An 18406-nucleotide genomic window follows, 5' to 3' on the forward strand; every position below is an offset into this window, starting at 1 on the left:
AAAAGATCAAAATGTGTAGAGAAATAAAGTCAGGATAATCTGCAAATCTAAGCATATGCTGAAATAGATGGCTGCTGAATTCCACCTCAAGCTAAGAGTCCTTGATGAAGAAATGGGAAGTATTCTGTGGCTGGTGAGGAGGAACATTTTCCCAGGTGTGGCAGCCATGAGAATGTGCTCTTCAGATGTCCTGCTATGGGGAGCATTGTTGACTGACAGCCCTGCTGCTGCCTCCCTGGATTCATGAACATGTCCATGCTGAGGGCATACTTTCTACAGACTACTTTCAGCCCATATCTGAGCATAGCAGGGTTACTAGCTCAGACCCATTCCTGCCTCCTGCATTCCTGAAGCAGGACTCCTTCAGCAGGTGACACTGGCTTATAGACTCCCCATCTACGTGACTGAACCTTCTTTAGAACTGTGGCACAGTCTGATTCTTTTCACCCAGTCTCCCTTCCCTCTCTCTCCTCCATTATTGTCAGAGCTTCAGTGGGCTGTGTAGACTCACTCCACCTTTTCCAGTCCCTTCCTCTTTATCCTTCATAGGTATTTCCCTGAAGAAGTTTCTTCAAAGTATAGTCCTATGTTGGTAAGTGTTCCTCTGAGGTAGCTAGCTATTGAAGTACAGGGAGCCCCTCTTCCAGAAGAAAACTCCAATCTTTGAAACCATGAGGCTATCACAAAAAAAATAGGGCAATATTCATATATAAAAATTGGCATATGACCAAGAATTATCATGCATTTGAGGGAAACTAACAAATAAAACTACAATCTTCAGCATTCATGTCCTAATAGTACAAAAAGAAAGAATAGAATGAATGGAGGGAATAAAATAGTGTATAGTCCCACAAGTAATAAGAAAGATAAATTTGAAAATATACAAACTAGAGACAACCTGACATAATTTTTAAGTACTTATAAAAAGAAAAGGAAAATCTGAAAATCTGCCATAGAGAGAGAAAAAGAAGGAAGAATGAATATCATATGGACATTAAAACTGACACTATTATTTTGATTACAATGTAATGAAACCAGAAATTGGTAGCAAAAGAAAGCTGAAAACTTTAAAAATATATGGAAATTAAACCAAGCACTCTTAAACAAACAATGGGTTAAAGAAAAATTGTAAGGGGGATTAAAAAATGTCTTGAGACAAATAAAATGAAACCAGAGCACACAAAAACATGGGATGCAGCAAAAGCAGCTCTAAGAGGGTAATTTATGACTGTAAACATTTACATTAAAAAAGAAGAAAAATCTCAAATCAACAACCTAACTTACACTTTAAGGAATTATAAAAACAACAAACTAAAACCAAACCTAGCAGAAGGAGGAAAATAATAAAGATTAGAACACAGATGAATAAAATGGAGAATAATAAATACTAAAGAAAAGCAACACAACCAAAGTTTCGTTCTCCAAAAAAATCAACAAGTTTGTCAACTTTTATCTACATTGAATAAGAAAAAAAGAAAGAAGACACAAACTGCTAAAATCAAAAACAGAAGTGGGGGCATTACTACCAATTCTACAGAAATTAAAAGGATCATAAGCAAACAATATAAATAATTATGTGGCAACAGATTGAATAACTTAGATGTGATGGACAAACTTCTAAAAACACAAAACCTACCAAGACTGAATGATGAGGAAATGGAAAACCTGAACGCATCTATAATAATAATGAATTTGAATCAGTAATCAAAAACCTTCCAACAAAGAAAAGTCCTGACAAGATGGCTTCACTAGTAAATTCTAACAATCATTTAAAGAAGCTGCTTAGAGATACAGTGCTATCGCTATCCAGTTCCCAACAGTGCTTTTTACAGATACAAATGGGGCTGGCCTGGTGGCACAGCAGTTAAGTGCGCACATTCTGCTTCGGCGGTCTGGGGTTCACTGGTTCAGATCCCGGGTGCAGACACTGCCCCACTTGGAAAGCCATGCTTTGGTAGAGGAACATGGGCACGGATGTTAGCTCAGGGCCAGACTTCCCCAGCAAAAAGAGGAGGATTGGCAGCAGTTAGCTCAGAGCTAATTTTCTTCTTCAAAGAAAAAAAAATCCTAAAATTCATGTAGAACCATAAAAGTTCCCAAATAGCCAAAACAATCCTGAAATAGAAGAACAAGCTGGAGGCATCACATTTTCTGACTTCAAAATGTATTACAAAGCTGTGGTAATTAAAACAGTTGATTCTGTTCTTATGGAAATGTAGGTGTGTGTCTGTCTATGTCTGTACACTTGTGTTTTGTGAGTGTCTGTGTTGTCTTGTTAGGGTAATTTATCATAGGGAACGTAGAGCAAAATAAATGGGAGAACAGGCTGATCTTCTGTTCTGTCCTGGAACTGGAGGAGTGGTTAAAAATGAAAGCGAAGTAAAATAGAGCTAACTTGGCTTACACATGCTAGATTGTTATTGTACCTACTATGCTGTTATTTAATTTGGAAAATATCAGAACTTGGAAAATGTCTTGTTATTAAAATATTGTGCTCTGAGATAGTTTTAGACCACAAAACAAGATAACAAATTTATGAGCAGAGAGGAGTTGTAAGAAATGGAGTTGAAATTCCAAGGTAAGAAACAAGGACTTAAGAAGGCTTTTCTCTTTCTCTGGACCCCCAGGAGGTTTTCTTGGTGAGTCCTGGACACTGAGATTTACGGAAAATTTTCATTGCTTGGGTGTGAATTGACCCTGCCATTGCTGTATGTCCAGAGGTGTGTAAGAATGGGATCCTCACACTGGGACTGGGGAAGTTTGGTATGAGTCACATTATAATAACATTTTTACATTATTTCCTATCTTGTTTCTTTCTTTCCATTTGTCTTTATTTTTTGATAAGTTCCTAGAAGACCTATAGCCTGGTCATCGTTGTGTTTTGTTGTACTATGCCTGAGGAGAAGTACCAATACATTTACCTAAGACTTTTTGAATGTGAAAAAATGGCAGGTACTCTTCAGATCTGACTGGACGTTTATTTCTCTCAACTTGCATAAACTTTAGTATCCTTCTATTCATTTTTTCCTCAGTTTTTATTTTTAATTCATGTTTTCAATTGTTTTCTTGTACATCTCCCTACATGATTACTGTGACTTTGAGATTAGGGATAGTGTCTTTTAAATTTTGTCCCAGTAAAGTTCTCTATACTTTACCCAGCACTCCATGAATTTCCTGGCATATCTATCAAAGCTCAAAAATATTCTCTGAATGAATAAATAAGTTGATATAGTTGAGAAAATAGCACGTACAATAAAATTTTCTGGTTGATAAAATTTATACAGTTGAACAAAGAAAATACTTTGCGCTATTTTTTTGAGAAATTCATAGATAGAAAAGCATTAGTAAGTATGATATTGCCGTTGTTCTTAGAATACCGTGAGATAACAGATATGAATCTAGTACAGATACATGTCAAACTTTGGGAAGTCAAGGGTCCTCAACACTTAACTTTGAAGTTGTTATGCTGCATGATTAAGGAGCACCAGCACTGCCAATGGCATAATAAAGGACCAGCAGAACGTCGGCCAGCAGCCTTGTTCACTCCTGTAACTTTCATCAGATGGGAGAATTTCAATTCCTTAACTGATGTGAACGGGGCACAGGTTCATAGCTTGTGGCTGTAATAATACAATGTGGTGAAAATATGACTTCCTGTCTTGTTTTACCATGTCCTCATATATAGTTCAGGGAGGATCAGCTACTCCCCTGGTTCATCAAGAGACTAATGTGCCAAGTCTAAGATTGCAGTTATATAGCATTCTGGATTGCTAACTCCCTTTCTGCAAAGCTACTATGCAAGATATAAGTCTTTGACCATTAACTTTTATCTCTAAGATATTTGCAAGCACTTCAAGGCAGAATCAGGAAATAACATGATCTTTTTCTTTACCTCAAATTTATATGAGAATCTAGGGATTCTCTTGGAGCAAAGCAGATAATTATTTCTGGAAAACTGTCAAGGAAATTGAATTTGGCTATATTTATTGTGAGGGGGATGGTGATATAAGATCCAGTTAAATTAAAAATATCCCTGAAAAATCTGGAAAAGAAGCCTAAAGTGAAGGAACTACAAATCCCTAAAAGGAACCAGAAAATCCTCCCCAGAAATGCCATGGCTGTGATAGTACCAAAAAACTCATTTAGTTAGTCTTTATTGATCATAGTGTTCTTGTAAAATCGCTTTTCAAAGTATATTAAAATAATGATTCTAAATCTTTAAAATGCATACATATAACTTGGGGATATTATTAAACTATGGCTTTTGATTCAGTACATATGAATGGGAACTGAGATGCTGCATTCATAACAGACTCCCAGGCAATAGCAATTATACTGGTACTTGGACCACACAGTACTAATAAAGGGAGAAAAACATGGTGATGTGTCTTCCTGAAGTCATTCATCTGTTATGATTATGATGAACCCTAGAACTAACCTCTAGGATAACACTGTATTGTAAGGTTTAAATTGTAAGTAGCAGTAATATATATTATAACAGAAGCACAAAAGATGGATTGGGGAAATGAAAGTACATTGTTCAAAGGTTCTTACAGTATAAATGAAGTGATATATGATATATTAATAATAAATATAATAATATTTGAAGGTATACCATAATAATTTAACAGTGTATACTGTAAACCTTACAGAAACAACTAAAAGAATAAAGCAAAGAGGTCTAGCTGATAATCCAATAGAGGATTAAAAATTTGATATGAAACAGTTTTCAATCCAAAAGTAGGCAATGCAGATAGGGAGAATGGAATAAGAAAAAATTGAGACATAAAGAAAATAAATAGCAAATGGTAGTATTAACTCCAATATAAACATAAATATAATGATAGGACTAATTTCAACAATTCAACAAAAAGGCAAATATCATCAGGCAGTATACAAACATAAGATGCAACCACAAGCTTTCCACAAGAAGGTCATTAAATTACAAAGGTACAGATAGGTAAAACTTGTAAATATGGAAAAAGATATTACATGTAAACACTAATTATATGAAGGCTATATTTAATTCGACAAATTAGAATTTAGAACAAATAATTTACCAAAGATAAACAAAAATGTTTTATAATAATAAAAGTATCATTTCATGAAGAAGAGAAAACAGTTTTAAATGTGCCTGCACCTTAGCAAATTCACAAATATAGCTGGAGATTTCAACACTTCTCTCTTAGCAATTGATAACAGTGGAGAGAATGTCAGTAAGGATAAACTGGGAAAACACTGCCAACCAAATTGGCCTAACTGACCCTTATAGAACATGACATAAGCGATGACAAAGTACACATTCTTTTAGAATGTACATTGAACATTGGCTGATGTACATAATATACTAGGCCATAAAACAAGTATCAATAAATTTTAAAGGTTTGAAATCATATGCAGAATGTTCTTTCACCAAAACAAATTTAAGTTAGAAATCAGTTTAAAAATCACGAGGAATTTGAAAATACTATAAACTAAGTGATCATTAAAACACAACATATCAAAATTTTAGTATACATCTAGAGTAGTGCTTTAAGGGTAATGAATAGGTTTTCACATTTATATTAGAAAAGAATAAAATTTAAGTTAATTATCTAAATTTCTGCCTTAAGAAGCCAGAAAAGGAAGGGTAAATTAAACTCAATGCAAGATATAAGTCAAAAATAAAAATAAGAATGGAAATAAATACAATAGAAAACAAAGAAAAATTATTTCAAAAATAGCAAAAGCCAATTATTTGAAAAAGAAAATCAATACAATTGATAAACCTCTAGCTGGATTGATTTAACAACAACAGAAAAATTTGGGAAACCCCAAGTTATAAGTATCAGAAAACAAAGAAGAAATATCACTAGAGATATTATTACATATATGAAAATGATATTGAGATAATTTGATGAACAGTTTTATGCTAATAAATTACACAATTTATATGGAATTATCCAATTTTTTGAAAAAACAAGTTAATAAAACTGACACAAGAAGATACTAACTAAATAGCATTATATATAATAAATGAATTGAATATGTAATTAGAACCTTCCACTAAAGACAACTTCAGGTCCAGATAGGTACACTAGTGAATTCTATCAAACTTTTAAAAATAAATACCAAATTTACAAACCCTCTTTCCTTAAAGAGAGGAAGAGGGAACAGTTTCCACCTCATTCTGTGAAGTCAGTATTTCCTGAGAGCCAAATCTTAAAACAACAATAACAACTTAAGAAAAGAATGACAAATTCAATGCATTAATATATAAGAAGGATAATACATAACGAAGAAGTAGGGTGTAAGCCAGGAATGTTAATTCAGTACACCACATTCATAGAAAGAAGCAGCAGAAGAAAAACACCATCTCAAGAAATGTGGGGAACATATTTGACAATATTCCACACACATTCATCATGAAAATTCTTTATGAACTGGGTATTGAAAGAAGTGTAATATGATTAAGGGCATCTAAATAAACTTGCAGCTAATATTATACTTGGAAGTGAAAGAATCAGTGTTTTCCTACTGAATTCTGGAACAAGAAAAGGATATCTCGTCTCCTCCTTTTTTTCCTAGTTTTTTCATGCTACTGGACTGAAAGTCCCAGCCAGTACAATATTTTCTCAGGCAATTTTATTGAGGCAATGAAAGGAAAGAATGGTATACAGATTGGAATGGAAAAACAATAACTCTAAAAACCTACAAAAATAAGCAATTTCATAGAGTATGAGATATGGATACAAAAAACAGTAGATTTCTCTCTACCAGCATAAAATTGGAAAATGAAAATTTAAGGTATCATTTAAAATAGCATCACTATATGTAAAATATTTAGGATAAACTTAAAAAAGATTGTGCAAGACCTTTATTAAAAAACTACAAAAAGTAGAAAGAAAATTTAAATATGATTTAAATAAACAGAAAAACAGATATTGTTCATTCTTTGGAAGACTCAACATAGTCAAGATGTTAATTCCCACAAATTGATCTGCAAATTTAATACTAAAACTCAACATTTTTGTATCTGACAAACTGACTCCGAAACTTGTGTTGCAAACAAAACAGCCTAGAACAGTCAAAACAATTTTGATAGGAAAAAAAACTCATTTGGAGGACTCACAACACTTTATTTAAAGACATACTATAAAGCTACAAAAATGAAGAGAACATGGCATTTGTATACACACAGACAAATGGATAAATGCAACATAATATAAATTACAAATATTGAAGTATATGCATATATATTTAGATGATTTTTGGAAAAGACACCCAGGTAAAACAATGTGGGAAAAGATAATCTTTTCAGCATTTGGTGCTGTAACAACTGAATACCTCTATAGAAAAAAAAAGAATCTCAAACATTTTCTAAATCCATAAACAATATTGAATTTGAGATGAATAATAGACATAAATATAAAAGCTAAAATAATAAATCTTCTGGAAATAACATAGTAGAATCTTTTTTGTAACTCTGGAGTAGATAAAGCTTTCTTAGAATGACAACAAACAAAACTCAGCAAAAATGAAATATTGATAAAAGGAACTTAATAAAAATTCAATAATTCCATTCTTCAAAAGACATCATTAAGGAAATTAAAAGGCAAATCACAACTGGGAGAAAATACTCAACACACACATATAAAGTACTCATTTCCAGAATATGTAGAGAACACTTAGAAGTCCATAATAGACAAACAACCTATAAAAAGGGGGCCAAATAATAGGAGATACATTTTTCAAAATGAGATATAAGATTCTCAAATATGTATGAAAAGATGATCAACATAATTTGTCTCCAAACATCCAAATTAATACCAAGTCAAACCCACCAGAACAGCTAAAATAAAAAATGTGATAATACTATGTGTTAGGGAGGTAGTGGAGCAACTTGAACTGTCATAATTCGCTGGTAGGGAATATAAAATAGTATACCCACATTGGAAAAGATTTCCACAGTTTCCTAACAATGATAATCATATACTCACTATATTACCCACCAATTCCACTACTTAAAATTTACCATATATATGTGTGTATAAATCATTACATATATATACATATTTGTAAAATACATATATATATATTAAATGAACATATATATATATATATATATTCATACAATTCTGATTATGGAATTTTTATAGCCAAAAACTAGAAAGAGCTTTTTTCATCAATAGGGGGGTGAATTAAAAAATTATTGTACACTCATACAGTAAAATACTACTGAGTAATCAAAAGTAATGAACTTCTGAGTCACACAACACTGATGAGTCCCTAAGACACTTTGCTCAAAGATACCGGAAAAATAATGTATACTGTATGATTTCATTTACACGAAATTCTCAAACAAGCAAAGTAATAGAAAGCAAATCAAGATCAATGGTTGCCTGAGGTGGTAGGTAGTTGGAGTGGGTGTATGAAATCGATTAAACAGAAATACAGTGAAACATTTTGTGGAGATAAAAATATTGTTTAACTTTATTGAGGTGATGATTATGTGGGTGTATTATTTGTCAATATGCATTGACCTGTTATCTTAAACTGTGAGTTTTATTGATTCAATAAAGTTTAAGAAAAAATATTTGATTACTCATTATAAGCTCAAACTGTCCATTCATTATTTGAACATCAACAACTGATGACAGGGGGTTGGCCCAGTGGCATAGTGGTTAAGTTCACACACAGGCTTTGGCGGCTCAGGCTTCATGGGTTCGGATCCTGGGCACAGACCTACACACTGCTCATCAAGCCGTGCTGTGGCAGTGTCCCACATACAAAAAAATAGAGGAGAATTAGCACATGTATTAGCTCAGGGCAAATTTTCCTCACCAAAAAAAAAAAAAGAAAAGAACTAATGACGGCCTCTGAAGCATAAAGTAAAAGCATGCAACATCTTTGAAATTCTGTTTATTTTTTCACATCACTGTAAAAAAAGTATTTGTATGTGTAAATAGTGTATTTGATATTATTTGTACTTTTGAGATATCATTCTTTATGTGTGTCTCTCTTATTTTCCCCTATGTTGCTCTATTTTATTTCTTGTATTCTCTCCAAATACATTCTTCATTTTCTTTCTCTTTTTTCACTCCTGTTTCCCCATTCGTCAATGTTAATATCCGATGATAGAATATTGTATTATTTGGATTATTTCATAGCATACTGATTGAGTCTAGCAAAATAATACAAGTTCTTTAAGAAACTCCTGCAAGACATTTTATGATTATTTTACATTTTTCTTCAAAAAGTAATCCCTCAACTGACATGTTTTATTATGTGGCCTTTTCTAATTTCTGTATGTAGTCGCCCTTAGTAGGAATATATATAGATATATATAGAGAGAGATTTTAAGTAGTATTTTATTAATTGTATATTTGTTGAGACTTAAGAAACATATGGAATTATTTTAAAATTTTTACACTCTGGGGCCGGCCCCATGGCCAAGTGGCTAAGTTCATGCTCTCCGCTTCAGCAGTCCAGGGTTCACCAGTTTGGATCCTGGGTGCTGACATGGCACTGCTCATCAAGCCATGCTGAGGTGGCATCCCACATAGCACAATGAGAGGCACTCACAACTAGAATATACAATTATGTACTGGGGGGGCTTTGGGGAGAAGAAGGTAAAAAAAAAACAAAGAAGATTGGTAACAGATGTTAGCTCAGATGCCAATCTTTAAAAAAAAAATTTGTACATCCTTTTGTCATATATTTTCACAAAACACTAACATAACCCCTTTGATAAACTAAGAAAAACAATTACACCTTCTAGTCTTTAAATATGCCATTCTCTCCTCATGGAAAGTAATAAAGTAAATGTGGTTCAATTTAATAAAAGTAAGGCTCTAAATTTCAAGTAATATTGCATTGACCCAATATTAAGAAATATTTTCTACTTTCAATTAGTGTGTAAAATGTAAAGAGTTCTTCATCAGTCCTCTGTGGGAGAAAACGTCATGAAAGTCAATGTTCTTGCTTGTGGCAAAGAAAAAAAGAAAAATCCTGCACATGTCAAAATTTTATTGGTTTTATTTAAACAAATTTACACAAGGAAAATTAGTTCTTATAAGGAAAAATCATCCTGGTTAGTCTCTTCAAGTCAATGACTTTAGGAGAACAAATTTCTAGAAAGAGTATATTGTCTGCATATTTCTCTAAATGTCTTTGCTCTGGGGTCTAACTTCAGAGATGGTACAAGAAGTGAGTTTCCTAAATTACAATCAGTTCTTAGAAAAGAGTTTCGTTATACGATGTTAGAAAAACAATTTAATGTATATCTGTTTGTTGCTAGCATATTTTTCTAATATTGCATATGTTAAAAATATCTGGGAATATCATTAAGATTTTTAAGGTATCCATATTTATTTTCTTATTACTAATCACAAGGAATATCTCAGCAGTGTGCTACAGCCTTATTGAATATAGAAGCAGACATGGGGTGTCATAATGTTGAAAAGCCAAATAAAGAGAGAGACAAATATACAGACTTTTGAATACTATAAGCCACAACCTACAGCAATCAAAATGTCAACAGAATCATAGTAAAGAAGATAATTTCTCGGATTTGAATTTAAAGCTTGACTATATTTTATGAAATGAGAAAATCAGTCTGGAAACTGATATCGGATGTTACAACTTTAGAAAGAAACAGATCAACAAAGCACAAAATATTATACATGAAAATATTGCAGACACTTTCAGTGCCCTGCACATATCCCCAGGCACGAGCTTTTTTAGTATGTGCTCATGATTTCCTTTGAAAAGCAGCTGTGACTCTGAGGGTTTTCTCTAGTCTTATAATCTTGTGTGAGCCCTTCATTTCTGCTGCATTGTGACGAAAATAAGTCAGACGGCACTCCTAGACTTAAGTCTTAGGAAAGTTGTTTTTGTTTTTGTTTTTTGGTGAGGAAGATTGACCCTGAGCTAACATCTTTTGCCAGGCTTCTTCTTTTAGCTTGAGGAAGATTGTCGCTGGAGCTAACATCTGTATATGTGGGAAACCTCCACAGCGTGGCTGGATTAGGGGTGTGTAGGTCTGCATCTGGGACCTGAACTTGCAAACCCTGGGCTACTGAAGACAAGCATGTGAAGTTAACCATTACACCACCAGGCTGGCCCCAAGACTACCCTTTTTGATGGGAAAAGCTGCAAAGGCATATTGTAATAGGTGTAGACTTAGAAGGGGGTGGAACTGGGACCATTTTTATGGCCAATCTCTGGCCGCATTTATTCATGAATATCTCACAGCTAAACATGTTCAGCTCCATCTCAGAATTCCCAAAAGTTACTTCCAATCATGACAGTAGTCTCAGTGAACAAGTATATCATTTTCTGCATCAGATTTGGATGTAGTTCTTGAGATATGGCACTTTGATTCTGACAAACATAAACTGAAAAAACAAAGTTTCCCCCGAATTCTAGTACTGTATATACAATGGTGAAACATGGACAGGGTAACAGTAGTAAACACTTCCATTAAAAAATTAAAGGAAGGGCTGGCCCAGTGGCGTAGTGGTTAAGTTCATGTGCTCCACTTTGGCAGCCTGGGGTTCACTGGTTCAGATCCCAGACATGGACCCACGCATAGCTTATCAAGCCATGCTGTGGCAGGCATCCCACATATAAAGTAGGGGAAGATGGGCACGGATGTTAGTAGGGCCAATCTTCCCCCCCCCACAAAAAAAACTCAAAATGAAGCTCATGCATGTCACTGAACCAGAGCACTTTTGAAATTTCACCAGTCCACTTTACCTGGTCTCCTTACTTCACAGGAAGAAAATAGTCCTTATTTAGGACCCTATTCCCTCAGAGCTTTTTTCGGTTATGCTCTCATCCATCTGGGATGTCTTTCTTTCTCTACCTTGACCAATTTTAAAACAGAATTTGGAAATATGCTTTTGACCAATTTTCGGAAAGTTGTTCTAGTCTATAGAAAATTGGAGGCCAATGTGAGCCTTGGTTTTTTTTTTTTAATTTTTTTGAACTTTCAACAATTCCAATGTCTTTTAGTACAGGCTTATAGAACTTTTGATAACTGAAAAATTTTGTGATCTGCTCATGAGTCTGATTCAAGTCCACAATTCACTTTAGACCACCCTCTCTTTCAGACTTAATTGAGCTACTTTGAGTGTAAGCCAGTGACCTTATATTGTGGGCCAATGGCCTTATGATTCCTAACAGAATTTGCTTTAGAAGAGTCTCTACTGGGCACCACTTTAATTATTTCAAAAGTCTTGTAAAAGAGGTCCTACACCCACATCTTTGATTTGAATTTTAGGCTGAGTCTATATCTTCCCAACAGCAACCTTGATTTGAAAAGTCGGATATGAGAAATGGTTTTATTTCCCAACTTAGTAAGTTATGACCCTCTATATTTCTTCTATAAATTCTGCTTATAAATTAGATAGTTTTTCTTTAGTTCTTCTATTTCTTTTGGGATATTGCCATATGGAAATAAAATACAACTAGCTCACACTTTCAACATTCTACTTCAAAAAACTTCATTACTCAGTTCCAAAAGTTCACTGGGTATATTTCCTATATTTTAATTTACAGCAGGTGACTGTTTTACCAATTGTTTCAAGACTATCCAATGTGGGTTGTCATTTTTCTAGTAATCTTCTCTAGCCCCTATCTATAGCTCAATGCCAATGTCACATAATTTAAGCTTTTGTTATGGCAATAACTCTCTTCTAGGTCCCAATTCTGTATTAGATAGATCTTACTGTCCAACAAACCACCATAAAACTTAGTGACTTAGAGAAATTCATTTATGTTATACTGCAGTTAATTTAATTAGCTTAAATATGAATTTGTGGTTATCAGATTATCATAAATCTTTTGTGTAATGTAAAAGACAGTTCAATATACTAATAGATCTGATAAAATATAAGGAATTGCCTAAGAAGAAGTACAAATAACAATTGGTGTAAGACTAGTAACCAGTATTAACAAGGTCATATGAAATTCTCATATTATTTATTCTGCTATTTGTGTATATGTATACACAAACACAAACAAGAGAATTATACTGGTGTCAGACTGGTGCCAAATTCAAAGGCAACGCAATCATGACAATACAGCAGTAATTTAAGGAAAAAGGTGTGAATCAAGAATAGAATATCTGGCAAAGCTCTCCTCCTAGTATTAAAGCTATTACTAAAAATAAGCTGTAAACATCAAGGATTCAAATAACACTATACTCATGAATTTTCTTGGGGAATATACTAGAGAACGTGCTCCCCTCAATCAAAAGAGGTGTGGGTAAACCTCAGCAAAAGTACTGATGGTGAGCATTTAGTATAACTAATTGTAATTCTAACATCAAAGCAAGGGTAGAGACAAAGACAAAAGAAAATATTTAATTAAAAGTTACGTATTCTGACAAAGTACAGATAATGAACATGTAAAAAAATGAGAGAGAGATAAAGGGAGCTGGAAAGAGGAAAGTAAAATATGCTCATTGATTGTTGTATAGATGGTAGGTTGATGTCAAAAGACAAAATGAACAATTTGGTAATAAAGCTGAGAGCCCATTGATTATATGGGATGTGGAATATATTTATATATTTTTAAGAAGGAAATATATAAATATATTTTATATAAATATATAAATAAATACCACTTATAATATCACAATAATATACAGATAACTTTTATCAGCTATAGGAGAATACCCAAATTATTCAAAGGCTCTTTGTTAGAAAAGGATCTGAGAGAAACTGGTGTCAGGTGAGTAATCTAAAATGCTACTTCCTCCCATTTAGAGTGGGAAATTGTGAAAGCCAGGTGATAATTGGAATCCTAGCGACTATAAAGTGATGCCATTTTCCTGGGTATTTCCTCAGTCACCGTGTGAATAATTAGTTGGTAAATACTTAGGAACTTACAGAAATCTGGTATTTGTTTCCTGATCTGTGAAGACATTGTTGAAAGAAGACCCTGGGATATCTCTCTTCAAAGGCCACCCAAGATCATACATCAGAAGGTTTCCAGGGGGAATTTCAGAGGTTAACACAATTCTCCAAAACCAGAGGAGGGAAAATGGGTGGTCCCATAATGTCTTCATCCAATTCACTATTTAGTCCCTTTAAATTCCAAACCAATCAAGGAGTTCGGACACTATGCTTAATGTGGTATTTTTGTAGAAACAGATCAACGTAGCTTCTGGTCCTTAATATGTGCCTGCTGACCTGGAAATACTTTCTTTTCAATTTCCCTCAATAGAAAAGATCAAAGCAGTTCTCCGTTACATAGGAAGAACAGTGTCAAACATTCTCTTGCCTCAGAAAACACAGGGAGATCTTAATCATTTTTAAATTTTGTGCAGTACACTGATCCACCGTGATGATGAAATGAAAAGTAAACATAGTAAATATGAATGTGTAAGTACTCTGGGTACCCTTTTAATACACGTGTGCTAGAGAGTGAAATATATAGAAAATTTACAACAAAGATGCCCTAAGATTCTGGAGAAAGCCATGCTTTGATCATTCCCGAAATAACTGCCTTTTGAAAGAAAAAAATAGAAGCTCTTGCCATAGTCTTAGGCCTTTGTAAAGACTGAGCATCTGACCATTCATCATCAAATGAAAATATGCCCAGGACTGCCTATCATGAACTTAGTATTGTCATTTCTTTGAGCCATAACATCGAATAGGTGCAGCAGCAATCCATTGCATGATGGAAAAAGTGGCTTTGAAATCATTCCTCAGATATTTCAGAAGACACAAATAATTTTCAGGAACCAGTGGCCAAGCTTCTCATGTCACCTATCTCTGTCATAGCAACATCTCTTCTTCAGCGCACATCTGTTGACTTACAGGAGGTTGTCTATGGTCCTGTTCTGGAGGATAAGACAAACTTAAATCTGTCTTAAAACATTGGTGTGACTTAACTACTTCCCCACTCAGGGGATGGCTCTACCACTCAGGGATAGCCCTAAAGGAAAGAGTTGAGGGAAAATCCTCTATGAAAGAAGAGCTTTGAGTATTTTATTTAGTCATTTGTTGTATGTGGAAAGAGAATAGTTTGAGGTATACGTGTACACAGAATCCTGACCAGGGAAAATGGCTTGGCTGGCCGGTCATTAGTCTGGAGGGAGAAAGATTGGACAATCAGAGACAAAGAAGTATGGGAAAGAAACAAGTGAGTAGACTTATATATGTGAAATGGGGACACAGTTATACCTCTTATTATTTAACATCAGAAAGCATCCTCCACAAAGGAGACACTCAACAATCAGGGAGACAGGATGACTCATCATGTGGATATGAAACATCCTCTCTTCTCAGTCACTCCAGTGTTGGCCCACTGATCCCAAAATGGTGTGACCATGGTGGCTATTTGTAGGCACAAAAGCACAGGCTTCTCTTTCCCAAGACTATTCTAGTTACTCACGTTGCTCAATGCTCATCCTGTCGGCAGCCAATCACTTTGTATGGTATCATCCCTCAAAGAGACTAGCTAGCTATTTGATAGCAAAATGATTACATCACACTTTTTCTCTGAACTGGAGTGGGCAATTTGTCTTTATCAGAATTGACAGCTACTCCAGACACCAATTTGCCTTTTAAGAACCTCAGCATTTCTGCCAGTGCTTCCATGAAAGAGGCTGTAGATTATCTAATTTCCTAGATTAACTAATTTCTTGGCAGAGGATACAGTATAAGACCAATGAACTGATTTTAAGGCAAATAAATTTCAATAATGGATTCCTTTTCTTGGAACCAGGACCTCTAAACATACATACAGAACCCATTGTGTAGACAGAAAGCACAAATTCCCCGGATACGTCGCTGTGACTAATAGTATTGGCACAGGGATTTACTTCCACCTATTTGTTTCTGAAGTCAAATATTTTACCTATTTTGGAATAGGGCTATACAATATTTAGTGATTTAGCATGTATGCTATGTCCTGAATGTATACAGGACATGCTACTTGTTACAGCATGTATGTAGCATGTATACTAAGTCAAATTCCATGCCAGTGGATCAAATAATCTTAAACTCTTAAATAGTGCTACTAATTTAGGACCTATAAGTATGTACTTTTTTCTATTGAAGGGATTATGTTTAGATCCTCTGTCAGGCCCCTATAGGTGAATCGCAGTATAAGCAGTTAGAATTTTGGAGCCAAGTCCTAACATTCACTGCAGATAACTACTCTTCTTTTGAGAAACAACTTTTGGCCTGCTACTGGGCCTTAGTAGAAACTGAATGCTTAACTATGGACCTCCAAGATACCATGCAACCTGAACTGTCCATCATGAACTGGGTTTTATCTGACCTACCAATTCATAAAGTTGGGCATGCACAACAGCACTCCATCATCAAAAGGAACTGGTATATACATGATCGGGCCCAAGCAGGTCCTGAAGGCACAAGTGAGTTACATAAAGAAGCAGCCCATGGTCCCCATTCACACTATGCTGCCTTCTCTCTGCTAGCCTACACCTATGGTCTCATGAGGAATTCTCTACAATCAGTTGACAAAGGAAGAGAAAACCTGGGCCTGGTTCACAGTTGGTGCAGGCACCACATGAAAGTGGACAGCTGCATCACCATCCACCCTTTCTGGGATATTGCTGAAGAACAGTGGTGAAAGAAAATCTTCCCAGTGGGCAGAACTTTGACCAGTGCACCTGGCTGTTCACTTTGTTTGGAAGGAGAAATGGCCAGAAATTATATACACATCTGAAAAGATTCATGGGCTGGGGCAAATAGTTTAGCTGGATAGGCAGACTTGGAAGGCACATTATTGAAAAATTAGTGACAAGGAAATTTGGGGAAGAGGTATATAGATAGACTTCTTTGAATAGGCAAAAATGTAAATGTATTTATGTCCCATGTGAATACTCTCTAAAGGGTGACCTCAGCAGAGGAGAATTTTAATAATCAAGAGAATAGTCTGTGGATACCAGTCAACCTCTTTCTCCAGCCACCCTTGTCATTGACCAAAGGGATGTGAATAAAGTGCCAAGGTGTTAGGGATGGAGGTTATGTGTGGCTTCAGCAACATGACCTTCCACTCCCCAAGGTTGACCTGGCTATCACCACTGCTGAGTGCCCAATCTCCCAGCAGCAGAAATGAACACTGAGACCCAGATTTGGCACTCTTCCACAGGGTGATTAGAAAGTTACCTGATAATGAGTTGATTATATTGGACCTTTTCCATCATGGAAGAGCAACATTTTGTCCCTACTGGAATAGGCATTTACTCTGGAAATGAAATTGGCTTGTCTGCATGCAATGCTTCTTTCAAAACTACCATTTATTGACTTACAGGATGGTTTCTCCACTGTCATGGTGTGGTACACAGCATTGTTGCAGATCAAAGAACTCACTTCACAGCAAAGGAAGTACAGGAATGGACCTATGCTTATGGAATTCATTGGTCCTACCATGTTCTCCACCACCCTGATGCAGCTAACTTGATAGAATGATGGAATGGCCTTTTAAAGTTTGTTACAGTGCCAATTATGTGACAATATGTGGCAGGGCTGAGACAAGGTTCTTGAGAAGCTTGTATAGGTTCAGCATTTAATATATGGTGCTGTTTCTCCCATAACCAGGATTCATTGGTCCAGGAATCAAGGCGTAGAAATGGGAGTGGCACCATCCATAATTACCCCTTGTAATCCATTAGCAAAATTTTTGCTACCTATTCCCTTAACTTTGTGCTCTGCTGGCCTAGAGATCTAAGGTCTAGAGGGAAGAAGGCTTCCATCAGGAAAAAAAAATGATTTCATTGCATTGGAAGTTAAGACTGCTGCCCAGCCTCTGTGGTCTCCTCATGCCTCTAAATCAACAGGCAAAGAAAGGAGTTACTGTGCTGGCTGTAGTGATTGATCCTGACTACCAAGTGGGAAACTGTACTACTACTCCACAGTCGAGCGAAGAAAGAACATGTCTGGAATACAGGAGATCCCTAGTATTACCATGCCCTGTAATTAAGGTCAATGGAAAATTAAAACAGCCCCTCCAGGCAGAACTACTAATGGCCCATACGCTTCACGAATGAAGGTTTGGTTCACCCCATCAGTTAAAAACCTGAGAATACTGAGGTGCTTCCCGAAGGCACAGGGAATATGGAATGGATAATGGAAGAAAACAATTATAAATAACAGCTATAACCACTGACCAGTGTTGACACAAAATAACCAATAACCTTTCCATAGATAAGAGAAATAGGGTGAGTTTTACTTGAGCCAGAGTGAGGATTACAACCTGGGACGGCCTTTTCCAGAAAAGAAGAAAGCATTCCAGAGAAACATGGTTTTCAGTACAGTCTTATATGTTTTTGGAACAAAGAACATATATTAAACAAGCCCAGGATACACATCTATCAAAGTTTCAAAAAGATATTCAGTTACAAATCACCAGGTCAACAAGACCCTGACGTTGGGAAAGCGAT

The 18406-nt window shown here is 35.3% G+C and overlaps 1 pseudogene; it reads left to right on the plus strand.

Moving 5' to 3' along the window:
* LOC124225569 (uncharacterized) overlaps positions 1–18125 on the plus strand; it is a 74528-nt pseudogene extending 56403 nt beyond the window's left edge.
* The last annotated feature ends 281 nt before the right edge of the window (positions 18126–18406 follow it).

Source organism: Equus quagga, chromosome 14 (assembly GCF_021613505.1).
Source record: "Equus quagga isolate Etosha38 chromosome 14, UCLA_HA_Equagga_1.0, whole genome shotgun sequence".
NCBI classification, from domain to species: domain Eukaryota; kingdom Metazoa; phylum Chordata; class Mammalia; order Perissodactyla; family Equidae; genus Equus; species Equus quagga.